Source organism: Neolamprologus multifasciatus, chromosome 9, assembly GCF_963576455.1.
Source record: "Neolamprologus multifasciatus chromosome 9, fNeoMul1.2, whole genome shotgun sequence".
Classification (NCBI taxonomy): domain Eukaryota; kingdom Metazoa; phylum Chordata; class Actinopteri; order Cichliformes; family Cichlidae; genus Neolamprologus; species Neolamprologus multifasciatus.
The window spans coordinates 15,000,134-15,015,949 of NC_140447.1; the positions used below are offsets into that span (position 1 = coordinate 15,000,134).

The 15,816-nt window shown below is 38.6% G+C and overlaps 1 protein-coding gene and 1 long non-coding RNA gene across 3 annotated transcripts in view; both read left to right on the forward strand.

The window, feature by feature from the left end:
• Window positions 1-15,816, forward strand: part of cntnap2a (contactin associated protein 2a) — a 389,684-nt gene that overhangs the window by 166,167 nt on the left and 207,701 nt on the right. The gene's annotated exons all lie outside the window — the stretch shown is intronic.
• On the forward strand, window positions 9,983-15,723 carry LOC146511273 (uncharacterized). Its single transcript, XR_014876198.1, has 2 exons — window positions 9,983-14,428; window positions 15,258-15,723. It is a non-coding gene; the product is annotated as an uncharacterized LOC146511273 (long non-coding RNA).

Consider the following 15,816-nt stretch of genomic DNA (forward strand, 5'->3'; position numbering starts at 1 on the left):
AAAACATTAAATTATACATACAGCAAGCTTCAATGTTCCTTACTTAAGTGCAAAATCCTCTTCTTTACCTACGCGCATAGAAAAAGCAGAAAACCTTGTTTAGGATGAAAAATCTTAAGTATCACTTCAAAGCACAAGGAAATTTTATTCCCTCAGTTTAAACCAAATGTAATACGACTGTGGCTCATCTAATTGAAGATTTACTGGGTCTTAGAGAAAAGATATGATATAAGAACATCTTTCCAAAATGAGCCGTTTGCATTCAATGTTTCCCTAACAGTATGAATGTGGTTTATTTTTCTCTGGCTTTATTTTCTATGTCTCTTGTGCCAAACCAACACATCTCCATCAATGAATTGTTAGCAAGGACTTGAGTGGGGCACCTGACAGTTTGTGATCAGCTAATAGGTTAATGGCCTTCACTGTTCACTGTTGCTGCTTTGTGAAAGGCTACAGGTGATAACAGATGGGAGACGAAAGGACAGGCCTGTCGTGAATAATGCTGATACACCAAACTAGACAGCAGAAATCTAAAACCTTGAAATGCAGGGGAGGAGACTTTTTATGTTAATCTTAATAGTAGAGTTGGAAAGGATATGTATTTGCTTTGCTTGTTTTGTCTTTTCCCCAGTGAATCTCTAAAAGCTTGTCATGTAAATTACTGCTACTGTGCATTACTGCTACTGTGCAGTATAATGCCTTAAATAATAAGCTTTATCACAGCAGCTTTTACATGTTAACTTTAAATAATGTTTGAGGCATTTGAAATGATCAGATCTTTTGTTTTTGCTTTTGAAAACACTACAGATGGAGTCGTTCTTTTTTTTTTTAACAAAATACACAAAACCATCAGGAATGCCTTGAAGGATTTTTTATTTTTTATTCGAGATTAAATGATATTAAAGGGAGTGATTAAATGAGTTTGCATTACTGTTACCTTCCTATCAGCTCAAAGTTGTCTGGCAGTAGAACAGCCTTACTAATAGTTGCTGAATGTATGTAGCGTGACTTTGCTGGAGTATACAGCAGTCGGTTCTATGTTCTCAGATTGTATATACTTCCTGTGTCTGTTTCCTGATGCATACAGTAAAGTTTCACAAATATAATTGTGCTTTTCTGCATTTCTGGAATTTTGTAAAGTTTCAAACAAAATATTTCACATTTTATTTTTGCAAAACTCCAAAGTCAGTAAGATTATGATGCTTTTAAAGTGTGGTGAAAGGTTTTTATTCATTCATCACAGAGTTGAAGTAAATCTGTGTAATGAAAAATGGCTTAAATGTTTTGTGAACAAGAGTGGTGAGAATGACTTTTCTGCTGTGAGAATAATGCCAAATCAATTCAGAAAAACTATACAGATAACAAAATTTCATAGTGAGATTTCTGTTCTGCAAACACATTTTTTATCACCAATTTAAACACCACAACTCTGTCAAAGAACCGGACATTAAATATCAAATTCAACTACTATGTTTAAAATGTATGCAGTGTGCTGCGGCATTCATGTTTGAACCACTGTTAACTTGCACGGTTACAATTCTGTCTTCTCTATCAGAATCCTTTTGAATGGCTGAACATGTAAATTCAAACCGCAGACATACAAGTGTTCATTATTTTTAGACGAAAGATGCTTTCGTCAGTTTTGGAATGATTATATGACATAAAGACACAATAAAATATGCCAGTGACAGCAATACTGTCCTGACATCTATATAAGATAGTGAGGGCATTTTAATTAAAATCTACTTGATTTCATTACACACACACACACACACACACACACACACACACGAATGCACTAAAAGATAGTTCTTATGAATAGTAAGAACTATTCATCTGTGACTATTTAAAGCCATAACTGGTTTAGATGATAACAATTTCCATTAAGAGTGTTAGTTTTCAGGCAATTTTATTTTATTTATTTTATTTAAAATATTTTTTAATTACATATGTAAATAGTCATGTATGCAAAATTATTTTTTGTTCATATATAGAAACATTCATTACCGATGTCATTTCCTCATTTTCTCCTATTTAATTATTAGATATTCAAAAGTTTTATTGCTGTACATGAAGACGTACATTTTCTTCGCTACTTCTGGTCTTACAGGTATCTAGAGTTCAGTAAATGCACTCTCACCAACTTATCTTGTTGAGTTTGGTACCAATTCCTTGCACACACTGAAACACTGTAGAGTCTCATCATGAAGTCAACCATCTACTGTATAAGCCATGACTCACACAGATTCTTCCTGACAGACCTAATTCAGAACCGAGTACTTTTTCACTGCGTGTGCACCCTTCCTCCCGAAATAAAGCCTGGGCTTCCAATCTTTCTTCTATCTCTGATGATGGGACAACATAACAAACAACCTTTTCAATCAAACAAAAGGTGGCTAAAAGGAGATCCAATGAATTTTGTTAGTTAATCTTGGTTGTGCTAAAAACCCCTAGTTTTCACTCTGTGAGTCTGCGCCCGTGTAGAGGTGTGGTTTGCCAACAGACAAGGCAGGTGACCAGGCCAGTGGGGGAGCCCCTGCACCCTGACAAACGTTACACTACTGTAGTGGCAATGTGCAACTTTTGCATTAACAGTATGCGAGGCATGACCTCTCTAAAGTACTCCACCTGACTTCACTCATTAATTTGGAAATGGCATGAATGACTCTAAACAATGAGAGACAATGAATGAGGAAACAGAATTAAATACTCAATGAAACAATAAAGAGGAGTTCTCCTTCTGGGAGTGAAAAAAGGAAGGAAGAAAATAAGAAAAAGGCAATGCAGTTGTGGTAAATGTAATTAATAATGATTAATCAAAGGCCAAATAAATACACTCTATTGCTGTAAGTATTTGCTCATCTGCCTTCACATAAAAACTTAAATGACTTCTCATTCTTAATCCGAAGGGTTTAATATGATGCCGGCCAACCATCAACAGCAACTATAACAACTACAACTCTTCTGAGAAGACAGGTTTCTACAGGGTTTCCGATCATGTAAGGGAATTTTTGACCATTCTTCCAGATGTGTATTTGTGAGGTCAGGCACTGATGCTGGATGAGAAGGCCTGGCTCGAAGGCTCTGTTCTAATTCATCCTGAAGATGTTCGGGTTGTGGTGAGGACTCTGTGCAGGCCAGTCAAGTTCTTCCACACCAAACTCTCATTTATTTAGGGACCTTGCTTTAAGCACTGGTAATGTTGGTCATGTTTGAACAGGACAGTGCCATCCAAAACTGTTCCCACAAAGTTTGGAAAGTCTTTGAACCAGCAAACCCAGACTCGTACATCAGATTGACACACAGAGAAGCGCGATTCATCACTTTAGAGAACACGTCTTCACTCCTCTGGAGCCCCGTGGTGTGGTGCTTCACAATTCTGCATTCAATGCTTTACATTGAGTTTGTTAATGTAAGGCTTGGAAGCAGGTACTCATCCATGGAAACCCTCACCATCCACTGACCCTGCAGTGAGATTTTACGTAGCGTACCCCCTTAGTTGCTATCATTGGCCGTTCATGGCTCTAGAGTTGGCAGTTTGTCTTGTAGTCGGAAGGTTGCCAGTTCAAGCCCCGGCCGCGACAGTCTCGGTGGTTGTGTCCTTGGGTAAGGTAAGGGTAAGACACTTCACCCGTTGCCTATTGGTGGTGGTCAGAGGGCCCGGTGGCGCCAGTGTCCGGCAGCCCCACCTTTGTCAGTGTGCCCCAGGGCAGCTGTGGCTACAATGTAGCTTGCCACTACCAGTGTGTGAAAGGGTGGATGACTGAATGTAGTGTAAAGCGCTTTGGGGTCCATAGGGACTAATTAAAGCGCTATACAAATACAGGCCATTTACCATTCCCAATTGCTTCTACTTTGTTATATTACCACCAACAGTTGACAGTGGAATATTTAATAACAAGTAAATTTCATGACTGGACTTGCTGCACGCTGGCATCTTATCAGGGTACCATGGTGGAATCCACTGAGCTCCTGAGAGTGACCTGTTCTTTCACAAATGTTTGTAGAAGCTGCCTGCATGCCTATATGTTCTATTTTACACACATGTGACCCTGGAAGTGATTAGAACACCTTGATTCCACGATTTGGATGGGTGAGTGAATGCTGTGTAAATGCTCCTACTCTAGCTTTAACTCCCTTGAATCCTGCAACTTTTACTAACATCAAACTATTTAACTGGCCTAACATAGCAGGCTGGTGTGTCCAGCTTCGCAGGCCTTGGCACAACCAAGTCGAGTACAGGTGGCTGGGAATCAGAGTTTAGACACAGGCAGTCGATTGCTAGAACAAGAACTTTTTGAGCTGTTTCGTACTGTGATATTGTACTCAATTTATTAAGTTGTTTATTGTGATTTGCTACTGTAAGACAGTAATAAAATTACAAAGTATGTCTTCTCCTTTTTTCAGCTGCGGGTAATAAGCTCTGTAGATAATGTAATCCTTTTTTTTGCCTATCATGGCTTTACTGGTTGCCGTGACGTATACGAATCGTTTACAGTTGAAAGTAAATTAAGCTGTTGTTTTTGTCTGCGGCATCGTAATTGTTTGCCAGTTATTATTTATTCTGAAGTATTTTTCTCCTGCTATTAACCCTGATTCATTGCCTCTAATATTTCTGCAAATACTCCAAAACACATTCATCTCTTTGGCGTTTTTGTAACTATAGCCAACTTTTTCCCCCCTCTGTTTTGCCAAAATTTATGACATGAATATTGCTTTTTAATTTATTGCCAGTGGAATTCAAAATATTGCTTATGTAAACAAATGCAGAGCCAATAATTTTGAACTGGGCATATACCATCAATAACCCATGCAGTTACAAGGAAAAACTGAGCACATGGATTCTCTGCCTCTTGGCTTATTTAGAAGTCGAGGAGCTGCAGAATCTACATGAATGAATGCGCACATACATGCAGACATACTTGCACTCCTACTAACCCCTGCTGATAATTAAGCCTGGGCAAAAGTTTAGACCTGTTTTGTGAAGTATGTGGCTGTTTGTGTGTAAGGGGTGATGATATTGGAGCAATCAGTGCTATTGATCAAAGAGATAGGTTGGGGGTGGCAGGTCGCTTAAGCCAACTCTCTCACACACACGCACACACACACACACAGAGAACTACCATCAAGCCCTGTTTCAGCCCATTCAATCACATTCGGCTCAATCCCATACACCACTGGATGAGGCTCACACAGTGATCCCCAGAGAGCAAACCGCCTGTCCTGTGCTTTTATGTATGAAGGTTCTATTCAAGAACCTTTTGCCACCAATCACCACCTGCTATTACTCCACGCTGATGACTTAACTCTTTCACTGCCAAACTAAGAGAAGAACTTTTTAGTTAAAGCAAGTGTGCCACTTCCAATATAACTGCCGTGAGTGTGTAATTCACTGAGAAGGATGACTGTTAAAGGCCTGGAAAATGCTGTATTGGATGTGTGAAAAACAGTGTTTTTAATAACACACTAATGCACTTCCAAGGAATCAAATGACACAGATGACTGATTGTAATAATTAAAGCACTAAATGCCTAAGTAGAAGACAATTCCCAAGAGCTTATGAATTACTAAATTACTCAAATAAAAAAAAAACTGTCCCAACAGGGCAAAACTATTTTGTTGGACTTTAGTTGGCACAATATTACCAGCTTAGTATCTTAGCATAGTATTTTTTTTAGGTATGCACGCGTACATGTGTGCTTGTGCTGGTGTTTGAGAGACCTGTAGAAATTGTCTGCCTGTGAACATGTTTTACCGATGCAAAAGTGCAGCACCTGTGAAAGATACAGCTTTATATTTTTATAGGTTGGCTCAAAAGGAAAGATGAGCTTGAAGATGTGAGTGGTCTAGCACATGAGTATCAAGCTAAGTGCTCAATTTGTTTAATTGTAAATGGATTTAAAATTAATTTATATAAATATTTTATATTTATTTATATTCACATTTCATATATTTTAAATATTTATATTTAAATTTTTCAGAACTTTTACACGATAATACACACATATACACATACAGTGATGCATACAGTGCTTTATGGGTGTATTATCTAGTAATGGTGTACTCTTTTTAATCACCCATTAAAAGCTTTTTGTCTACTTAAATTGCTGCTTATGGTTATAACTGCTTATAATTAACCATTACTACTACTATTAATACAAAACTGCCTTTCGCTTAATATCTCTATTTTTGCCGTTTCTTTTGGTTTACAAATGTAAACTCCAGGAATAAGAGCAATTTTTAAACAACAAAAAACAAAAGAAAAACATCTTTTTCTGCCTTTTTTTCATCATCTGCCTCCATCTAATCCTATCCCTAGCCACACCAACACCTCTTCATGTTCTCCTTCACTACACTGATGAACCTTCTTTATAGTGTTCCTCTTTTCCTCTTGCCTAGAAGCTTTATCTTTAATCATTTGTCCAGTATATCCACTGTCTCTCCTCTGCACATGTCCAAACATCTCAGCCTTGCCTCTTTAACTTTGCCTCCAAAGTGCTCAATGTGAGCTGTCCCACTGATATGCTCATGTCTAATCTTGTCCATGCAGGTCACTCCCAGTGGAAATCTTTAGAGATTCATCTCTGTGACCTTCATCTTCACTTCGTGTCATTCTGTCAGTGCCAGTAACTCCAGACCATACATCATAGAAGGTCTCACTACAATCTTGTAAACCTTCCCTTTCACTCTTTCCTTTTGTCACAAATTGTCTCCACCTGCTCCACCCTGCCTGCACCTCTCTTCTTCATGTTTCTTGTGCACTGTCTGTTGCTTTGGATGGTTGACCCCAGTATTTAGACTTGTTACACCTGCTTCCTTCTCATTCACACACATGTATTCTGTCTTACTTATGCTGACTTTCATTCGTCTTCTCTCCAGGGGATACCTCCACCTCTCCGGGCTCTCTTCCACCTGCTCCTTATTCACACTACAGATCACAATGTCGTCTGTGAACATCATAGTCCATGGCGTGTCCTGCCTGACCTCATCTGTTAACCTGCCCATCACCATCACAAACAAGAAAGGGCTCAGAGCCGATCCCTGATGTAATCCCACCCCCACCTTAGACTCATCTGTCACTCCAGCTGCACTCCTTACCACTGTCACGCTATCCTCATACATGTCCTGCAGAAACCTCAACATTCTTCTTATTGTATGACTTCCTCATACAGTAGCACAGTTCCTCTCTTGGCTTTCTCTAGAAACGCAAAGGCAAAGTGGGGGTCCTTGTTTATATTTCTCCATCAAAAAAGAAGAAAAGACAAATTTGAAAACTAATTGTGAAATTAGAAGCAGTTACAAGATGTACTGTTATGGATATATCTTGGCTACATTAGAAACCTGCAGAAAAACAAAGAGTAGGAGATGGATTTTATTATTCCATAGTTACAGCATCACACTTTCTTCACGTAACCCCAAAAGAAAGAAATCAAGAAATCAAAATGCAATGCGTACCGAATTACGACAAGACATTAAAAATAAATTAACACATTTTTAAAGTCAGAATTCTCCTCCATAATGTCGTTTGCCATTAGTCTCTATCAGATAGTACCAGAAGACCCTCTCCTACATTGCCAGATTGTTTATTCATGTGGATGAGATGCTTGAAGCTGAAAGTACACTAGGTCAGTTGACAGTAATGTATGTATCCAATAAACTAGCCCAGCCGCAGCCTCATCTTAAGCTGATACAGCATCAAAAGGGAAGAAGTTAATAATAGTTTCTCACTGGACTGGTGAAAAATAGTCTAGTCTTTGAACAGCTCTAAAACACGGCATAAGTTTCAGCATCCCAAAACATCCTTCTTATTACCAGTTTATTTTCTATAGTATTATTGTGAAGTGTTCAGAAAAAAGCCCCTCAACCTGATGTGAAAGTAAAGTTAGATTACTGGAAGCATAGGATGTACTTTAATACATTAGAACAGACACTGGCTGTTAAAATTGAGGTAAGCCAGAAGGAGACACCTGTAAATATTGATGATGAAAGTAGCTAACGCAATCATGCCTACTACTAACATTTATAGAGATATCGCTGTCACAGTTTAGCGTGAACAAAATAACGAAGTACACGTTGTGAAATAGATGTTTTTACTGTAAATTGAAAAGAATATTTGAAAGCAGTGCGATAAAACCCAAAAGACATTCTGGGCTTTTGTGCATGGAAGCACATTATCTTGTATCTTGTCAACTAGTCATTGAGACATGAGGAATAAGGCTGGTAAATTGCAGTACAAACATTTTTTCCTAAGAGTGGCTACAGATCTTCTTGTGTGTAACAAATACACAGAGAAACACTGTACAGGTATTTTTTTAGAATCCTTGCATTCAGTAGTTTTAACATTAACAAGCACTGCACTTAAAAAAAACATCCTCTGGCTTCTCTCACCCATAAGCTGATAGAATAAACTTTCGATTTGTCCACTTAATACTGGTCATTTAAATCAGATTCCTCAATGATGGTACTACGTAAAATTTCCCACCAGGTACAGGATAAATAAACTAAAGTAACGATTTACACTTCTTTCTTTTAGCTGAACTAAAACAACTGCTATAGCCTTCTGTGGATGTAGAGCAATGAAATAGATTTGATTAAAGTAAATAATGGCGACGCAACTTGATTATGTTGCGACCGTGTGTCTCAGCCTGTGCCGTTCGCAGCCACATTGCTCAGGTATTTACAGATGAAATTGTGCTGAAGCTTTGCTAAAAAGGTGTCAGGAAATGTGATGCTCTAATACACTGCGAATGTAATGCTTCGCTCTTGCCAGAACAGCTGAGGCTCGTTTTATTCCTCTCTCTGTGCTAAAGGCTGTATATAAAACTGAACCTAATGATGTTGAAACAAGCACGTGCGAGCGTATGTGAAAGTGTTAGTGTTCGAGCTCGAGTGGAGCTCATGCGCTTACCTTTGTCCAATTGTGATCGAATGTGTGTGTTCTCAGGAGGGCGGAGTTGCTAGACTGTGGCTCGTCAGGTAAATGAATGGTGATGCCTCTGTGTCTCAGTGGTGGGGACTAATTCAGTTTCAAAAGCTGCAGAGCATGCACTGATAAATCATGCACCTGGATTTATGCACCAGTGGACCACATTCTCTCGCTCGCTTGCTCTTTTTTTCTTTCGTTTTCTCTCTCTCTCTCTCTCCCTGCTTACCTTTCTTTGCATGTCAGCCTAGTATTTATTTCACTGGATGTTGCCAAGTGCCTTGGAGCCACCTCAGTCTTCACGACCAATAGGCAAGTTAATGAGTTAAATTTAGATTTGAGAAAACAAATAGAAGATGGCAATACAATAAGCAGTCGCCATCAACAGGGAATCTTTTAAGTCAATTTGTGTAAGTAAAAAATATGTTTGAAATTTTCACCAGAAGTTATATATTAACATTCAAATGAGCTCCAATTAAAATGGTTTGCTACCTAAATTATTAAGGGCTCCATGAGCTTAACGTAATGTGTAAACAAACAGAATGAGTCAGAGTGAGTCAGTGCCCCTAAAACCTCACAGTAAAGATCAAGGTTAAGGTTGATCTGGTTCACGGTGGGGAAATAAAAAATAATCTAATAAACAAGTCACTAAATCTGTAGTAAAAGTTGTACATCTTAAATGAAATGGGTCTAATTCCCACCTCTGATTTTCACTTTTTAAGGCATTGCAGTTTGACTTATTTATGTGTGAAATTTCACAGTCACATCTGAGATAGAAAAGCAACGCGAATGAAATGAAGTGCTGACTTTCTGAACTTGGATGATCTTCCGTGCTGCCAGGCTTCAATCGCCGTCCATGTTTTTGCATTTTATTAGATGCAGACATCAAGTGCCTCATGCATTTACATTTTAGGCTTTTGGCAGACAGGAGCTTACATTGGGAGGAAAATGAGTAAAGCAAGAAACTAGAAAAACACCAGTAAAGCAGGTCAGTGCTGAAACAAGGAAAAAAGAAAACAGAGAAAGGATATTGCCTTGGAGACAATATGTATGAAAACAGTGCTTAGAGGTATCAATCCATATATCAGGTAATGTCAAAGAGGAGGGATACCCACGAGCATACAGTAGATTCATCTAAAGCACTCTTGCAAAGCAATACAATATAATATAAATATAATATAAAATATATGCAGATATTCTTTTGTATACTGCACAAACTAACATCATATTTACATTTTAAGCTTTTGGCAGAAAACCATCAAAGCTTGTTTATTAATTTGTTTATGCCCCTTTTGAACAGTGACACTAAAATTAAATAAGGGTATCTTATTTAATCTAATGTAAGAAAATATGATGAAAAGAGCATTATCTAACTGGCTCCCTCCTAAAGTTATATTTAGCACTGACAAACTTGCAGCCTGTTAAATGTCAGCTTGTTACTGAGTAATCAGGAGATGTGTTTCACATCTCAGCAGGGGTGCCATCATAGTTTCACTTTGTATTTACTGAGATTTAGGTTTGTTTTGATTATTAAAACTGTCATGTCACAATATTTTTAAAACCTTACTCATGATGAATTTGGCGTGAACAAAGCCTGAAATATTGAAATATTTCCCTTATGAAACTTTTGAGTAAAAGCATGTTTTTTTTTTATTGGAGGACTAGAGGAAAGAGAGTTGTTATGGGAACCAAAATATAATCCTAATTCTTTGCACTTGACATAGCTTTGACATTGCTGGCAGAACTCGATGGCTTGATGTTACACACCAAACAGATGTTTTCAGTGCACTCTACAAGGACAACAATTTGTAAAGCTTTTCAATACAAATTATTATTATAATTATTGTGACCTTTGAAATTGGAGGTCATAATGCTACTGCTTATCAGAAGCATAATTGAGCAGAATAGAGAGCTGAAGCCATGCTGGATGAGGATTTCCCCTCCTGAAGTCCATATGGAAGAACAGGATAAAAATGGTCATAGAGTCAACATAATGTCAACATGATCATCAACGTCCTCTCAAGAATAAAGTTGGCAAAAGGACCTCCTAAACTTAGATCAAATGTAGAGATGAGTAACGTAAAAGTCTCCAACCCATAGAAAGGGCATGCACTCAGCGGGGTAGTTGGTTCAATGTCCCTTTTGATCAAAGAAAGGCTGAACAAAGAAAAGAAGAATGCCATTTTTAAAGTGCAGAAATACATTGCACTCCATAACAAAGTAATCAAAATGAGGGCGGATAATCATCTTTGATCTTTTTCTGTCCTTGTGTGCGTAAAACACACAGGCAAAATAAGTCTTTCCTTCTCGCCAAACACAAAGACTTTTTAAAAGAATATATTTCTCTAAAATAACATTAAAATTTCTTACTTTCCGTTTTGTTATGTGTATATGCTATACAGTAGTATGTAAACATTATGCAATATTAGAAGTATGCGTTTTTCTTAAACAATTTCCAATATTATACGTGTTGCACTTAGCCAATCTTCCTACAACCACCGGAGTCTCACTTGAACTAGTTACAAAAAGCCTTGAATGTCTTAATAATTTAATTCAGTTCAATTATGTTTTATTTATTTAGCACCAAATCACAACAATCACCTCAAAGCACAGCAGTCATATGAATAATGACAATATCCTTCATGTCAACTAGAAATGGTTTCAAGTAGCCTTTATTCTACTCAAACCCGCATACAACCACTGTTTTATGAAGGTGAACACCATCTTTTTCTGTGAACTAATAGGGGTCTGACTGCATTGAATTCCTGCACAAGCCCAAGTACATGATTGGGCATGATATTATGACCACCTGGCTAATATTGTGCTGGTCCCCCTTCTCCTCCAAAAACAGCCCTGACCCATTGAGGCATTTAGGTCTTCACTAGACCCTTGAAGGTGTGTTATGGTATTTGCCACCAATATTTTAGCAACGTATTATTCAAGTCTTGTAAGCCCTGATTTTGAACCTCCAAAAATGGGACTTATTCGTTTAGCACATCCCACAGATGGATGGCCACCTTTTTCCATTGCTCATGGTCCAATTTTAATGCCCGTTGTTGGTGCTTTCAGTGGTCGACAACTGCTAAAAGATGTCATGATTAACAGCCTAGTTGGTATATTGTCATTCAGAATTTTTAACTTCTTTTTACTCTCTCCTTAGCACTTTACTTCGATCCATTATAAAGACTATTTGGTACATTATAACTACTTTCATCTCCAGGGAGAGACAGTCGATAACATAACCATTTGTATGTATGTTTTTTTTTTTTTTTTTTACACACTGCACCCCAGTGGCAGTAGACAGGCCTGCAAAGACGTACATACTGTACATCAGTGCAAAACCATTGCACCATCAAACTGAGCCATTAAGGATAATTACACTCTGTCCTTGTAGTCATGATGATAGCTGCGCCCTAGCAGAAAGTAAGCTTTTTCCAGGAGCTGCTGTGTCAAAATGTTCTCAAGTACCAGTTTTCTTACTGATTATTAATTTGGTGCTAACACCACTATGCAACGTAATACGAAGATAAATGCGTTCTCCCATGTTTCATTGAATTCAAGCCAGCACTTCCCAAGTTACTAATGAGTCAAGTCACAGATGGAGATGATCCATTGCTACCATCCAAACAGCAACTGCTGTCTGCTGTTGAAATGAATCGGGGAAAGACTCCAGGGAGATTCATTTACATCATACGAAATAAGGCACACTAGGGCAGCACGGTTAGCACTGTTGCCGCACAGCAAGAAGGTCCTGAGTTCAATTCCACCATCAGGCCAGCAGGGGCTTTCTGTGTGGAGTTAGCATGTTCTCCCCGTGTTTGCGTGGGTTCCCTCCGGGTACTCCGGCTTCCTCCCACCGTCTAAAGACATGCAGCTTGTGGGGACAGGTTAATTGGATAATCCAAATTGCCCATAGGTGTGAATGAGAGTGCAAATGGTTGTCTGTCCCTGTGTGTTGGCCCTGCGACAGACTCGCAACCTGTCCAGGGTGTACCCTGCCTCTCGCCCTATGACAGCTGGGATAGGCTCCAGCGCCCCCCGCGACCCTGAAAAGGATAAGCGGAAGTGAATGGATGGATGGATGAAATAAGGCACACTCATTTGATTTTAATGTAAGATTATTAAAAGGTTTAGCATTCAGAGTGATGCGTGCATTCATGATTTGTGTTGATTCTTTATGCCTTACTGACCCAAATTCCTGACACTGGTCTACAGTCAAAACTGCATCTCATGTTGAGATGCAGTTTTGACTGTAGACCAGCTAAAAAAAAAAACAACTTTTTTGTTGACCAGTGTTTATCCCCATACATAAGCAGTTACTCATTCACTCACACTGACTGTTGATGAACAGCTGCCGTCGACCACTAAATGAGTTATCACGTTCAGCATTAAAGTCCAAAATATTTAAATTGAACTAATCAGAGTAACACTGCTGCTTGAAGTCGTGGAGATACTTTTTATGACTTCATCTTTTTTTTTTCTTTTAATCAGCCCTGATATAAAGTCTGTCTTTTAACTTTTAAGTCTTTATCTTGATTGGCTGCAGCAACTTCACAGAACTTGAGTGTCAGCCTATTTAATGTCAATTCATTCCAAATAAAGAGTTGAGTGTGGAAATTAAAATTTGCTGAGCGACAATAACGAAGATGATGAATTCAAATAAGCCTTTTTCAGACATGCACTACTCTTCATTAATCTGATGACATCTTAACGTGTCAGCTTTATATCTGTATGAGCACCCTGGTATCTCTTCCTTAAGTCTGACCAGAATGCAGTTTATTGGACAGCCATATACTTGTGTCTCACTAAAGCACTCTAAAGATTGTCCTAAACACCAATAACTTGCACTGTGCACATAAAATTGTATTTTCAGACATTTGTCAATGATATGTCAATTCTAAAAAGTGCTGATCTTTTGCACACATGGAAGTCATTGCAGAAGTGCTTCGGCTTACTCTGACACTGCCGTAGGAGACCTACAGTTTGTAACCATGAAGATCATCAACATGAATAATATGAACAAAAGTAATGGGCTCTTTATTTTTAAACTCAGGCGTTTCCAGTCCCATCGCCACAAGTGTATACAATCAAGCACCTAGCCATGCAGTCTGCCTTTATAAACATTTGTGAAAGAATGGTTGTTCTAAAGACCTCACTGGATCCTAGAATAATAGGATACCACTATTGCATCTTTTTTGTCTGCTAATGAAATATCTTCCCTCCCAAATAAAACGTTTTAAGAGGTATTGTTTCAAAGTAGAAGGAAGCACACCGCTCCAGCTGCAAAGTGATAGAGTTGCAGAGCCCAGTCACCTAGTCGAGTGTTGAGACGCATAGTAGTACGTTAAATTTGCCAGCGCTCTGTTGACTCAGACTTGCAAACCTTCTGAGACATTAACATCAGCACAAAAGCTGTGTGCCAAGAGCTTCAAGACATGGGCTTCCTTGGCTTAGCAGCTCCTGTAGATTTAATGTGTAGATGGCACAGTGCTTTTATCCATATTGGTATAAACACTGGAAGTCCCAGGCTTTTCTAACCCAAGTCAGCCAAGTGGAAGCTAAATCGGCTAGTCTTTTAGCATCAATTCATATGTAAATTAGGTTGTTACTTGAGAAGTGGGGGAGTGGGGGTGTGTGAATGATTGCTGATTTCTAACTGCCAACTGCCTCTTTGTTAGTGTGTGGGGGTGGGGAGCTGCTAAAAGCTGTGAACTTCCTTTTGTGTTGAGGTCAATGAAATTGTCATCTTGCGGGGTTTACTAGGGTTCCATCACTACATGACTGCTGGTCAGCAAACCTGGGAAACCCACAGTATAACCCTAACCCTGCAGTATATTGCAAGTAAACCTGACAAGTTTGGGATCAAGTTTTGGGTGGTATTGATAAAAACAATAAATCCAGGGCTAGGTGTGGAGGGTTGTGTGTTTCAGTGGACCATTGATCAGTGGTCCATTGTGGTATCAATCAGACCACTGGTCTTTGATAATTATGTTGAAATGTACTCACTCACTTTTTATTATTATTTGTAAATATGTGTACAAATGGTTGGGGTTTTTTTGTACTGTTTTTATCAATAAATCTCAGCAACAAAGGAAATACACCCATGTGTGTTGATTTCTCCCTAAGATGGCAAACAGAAACACAAGTTTCCTTGTGGGTTAGGGTTAGGGTAACCCAAACCAACCCTAACCCTAACCCTAACCCTCCAAGTGGCTCAGCACCACCTTATTTACATAACAAAAGCAGCAGTTCACAGTTCAGTTCAGGCAGCCATTTGGCTGGTAGGCGGGTTTTAAACGTAGAAAAGCCAAATGGCTGCTCTCTGGGAGTCTAGCTGTAAAATAACCTATATTTGTGACTGTGTAGCATATCAGTGACACTGGTATTATTACATGTGGAAGGTCTGAAAAGCATGGAACTATGGAGAAAGGGTAGATCCCAGTGAGTCATTAAAGTTTCTTTACAACTTAAGTGGCTGTAATGAAATTTTAATTGGTCTGTCAACAGTTTCAAAATGGTACTTGTGTGGACAGTGTATAAAAAATAGCACTGAGGTAAATTCCTCTTTCCTACTGTATGAACTGTCTTAATGTTGTATGATTAATGAGGACTGTAGAAACCATTTTATATCAACAGTGCACTGATGGTGCCCTCATAGCCACTGAAGAAGTTTTTACTTTTTTCTTGATACTGATACTGACACGATACTATAAAACTATTGGATGCCACTTACATCAGGTTCAAACACATGTACACACACGTGTTTTCTCCTGCATGTGTGTAAATATAAGGGAAGAAGTGATGAAGGTTTCTTGCTAAAATTTCCTTCATAAGTACTTTATATTTTTTTCACTCTTTCTATTACTATACAGTAATTAATGAGCCCAAAAGGC